This window comes from Alligator sinensis, unplaced genomic scaffold, assembly GCF_000455745.1.
Source record: "Alligator sinensis unplaced genomic scaffold, ASM45574v1 scaffold416_1, whole genome shotgun sequence".
In the NCBI taxonomy this organism is placed as follows: domain Eukaryota; kingdom Metazoa; phylum Chordata; order Crocodylia; family Alligatoridae; genus Alligator; species Alligator sinensis.
This window is the reverse complement of record NW_005842828.1, coordinates 7,468-9,956: the sequence shown is the minus strand read 5'-3', so window position 1 is coordinate 9,956 and position 2,489 is coordinate 7,468.

Below are 2,489 nucleotides of genomic sequence, written 5' to 3'. Positions count from 1 at the left end.
ATGAGACAGTATATTAAGCTGATACAGTATCCATCTCCAGTGCCAAGATTATCAAATAATTTTGCATACTGGACAGCACTGTTATGAATTCACTGTGTTAGAACACCAAAAATCTGACAAGAAAACAACATAAAAAAGAACATTGCTCTTAGAACAAAGGGACAAATATGGTAAAAAATTCAAATAAGCCACCCAGAAAACAAAACACCTCATTTCCCAGAAATAGCATAAAACCAGCAAAGAAAACATAGACCCCAGACTCCTGAGTTAACATACACGAAGTGTTAATGACCAAGGGATTAGCCCTCCCAATGCATCAAAAAATATATGCTAGAAGGTCTCAATCATATTAGCCAATCAGGAAAAAAGGTTGTTTAGCACAAGATTATTGGTAAGTGGAAAATTTATAATGGTAACCATCTCAGAAACTGAAATCCCAGATGTACATCTGAGAGAAAGTACTAGGAATAATGGGAAATTAATGGGAATGAAGAAACAAAAATGTCCTGACAGAATTATTTAAGAAATACTGATAAGAGAATAGAAGTTATGAATTATATGCTACAGTGCAAAGAATCTGAAAAGCACACCAAGAAATTCCATATCAGTCCTTTATTATGTATGCATATAGTAGCAGATCAGGGCTATTTCCCTGCAAATTTCAATTACTAGCTCCTTGTCCCTTTATCTATCAGGGTAGAATTATTTTTAAAAGTTTTAAAAGTTGTTTGTTTATTTTAAATTAAAGATGTTCGTTTCCCACCTTCCTTCATCCTGAAGGCTGAGGAAATTTTCTTAAAAAGAAATGTTCATTTCAAACTTCCTCAAAAAAATAAAGGTTTGGGAAAAGTTTAGCTGCTAGGGTGAAATGATGAGCAACTGAGTATAGGTAGATTTAGGACAGATTGCTAGAGAAAGGGTTAGATAACCTTTACTTTACAGGTTTACTGCAGCTACAGCTAAACCTGTATCCTGCTACAGCTAAACCTGTATCCTTGTATCCTGCAAGGATAGGTATATGATAAGATAACCTGCAGATACTAGATAACTAGATTTTCTTATGATGATGACTTATCCATCTGTAGTGAAACTATTCACCAATATGTTAAAGGAAAATGTGCTACAGTAGTTGTGGTAGTGGGAACAGAACTCAATGTTTTCAGGTTTCTAGAGACATCCTTATTCAGTGAATATTTAGGACACTCCTTTTGTTGGAGTATAATTCAGGGCCAGTGTAGCTAACAGGCAGCACAGATAGCCTAGGATGGCTAATTGTAGCCGGTGGCAAAGCATTTTAGCCTGCCAGCAGTCACGTCTTAAGAGGTAACCCAGACACATGGTCATGCAATTAATGATTAAAAAAAACATGATATAAACCACAAAAGATCAGCTGATTGGGGTTCTCAGTCTTGACAACACATCGGATCCCTCATCTTCCATGAGCCCCTGAATTTTGGAGCATCAGTTTGCTGATCAGGACTCCCAGCCTTGGGATTACATCTGAGCCCTTGGCTTGGCTAAAACCCTAAGGGCATTTATAGATGCGATCTGGGAGGCGCGGGGAGGTGCTTTAATTAGTGCCCAGAGTCATGTGTATCAGCATCCTTGCACTGAAAAATGGCAACAGGAGCGCTTTAACTAAAGTGCCCCTGTTGACATTTTTCAATGCTGACATCCTGATACACATGACGCTGAATTTTGACGGAGCATGGTACTTACAACACTCCAGCAGACTTTATTAATCACATTGGAGCAGTCTCCTTCCATGTGTACAGAAGCCCTAAGGCCAGGAATCGTGATCAGCTGACTGGCTTTGTACTTGCCAGTTCAGAAGGAGCCCAGGATCATGAGCCCAAGCTCCCCTGCATCTGCAATATGGTACATTTGGGATCTTATCTCTAATCCCACAATCATGCCTCCTGTCATGCATCTGTGGATCAGGTCGCATTGTGTCTTTAACTGAATGTCTGCCAGCGACTTAAGAGTCCCTTCAGGATGAATTCAGGAGAGCAAAAGCATTCATGAACCCAAGTTCACTTTATCAGATGCTGTGAAAGGATGTGCAGAAAGCAGAGTGTAAGTAGGGAGAAATTAAAATACAACAGACAAGGGAGGGCAGGGAGAGAGAGAGTTTGGAGGAGGGTGGAGAAAAAACCAAACTAGCAATAAACCCATAGGTACAAAGTGGGTCACAAAAGCTAATCCAGGTAAATAGGTAAGAATCCATAGTCAATGTTTAAACCATACTTAATGTAGTCCAGTTTGTGGATGATTTCTTGTTCCATAATTTCCTGTTCATTTTTTTTTTAATCTTTTTTTTGGCTTGTAACAGCAATACTAAGGTCAATGATGGAGAGTCCAGGAAGGCTGAAGTGTTCTGTCACAGGCTTTTGTGTCTTTCTGCAGCCAGTGTTAGATCAGTGTTCATTCATTCTTACACATACAGATTGGCCTGTCTGTCCAATGTAGAGAGCAGAGGGGCATTGTAG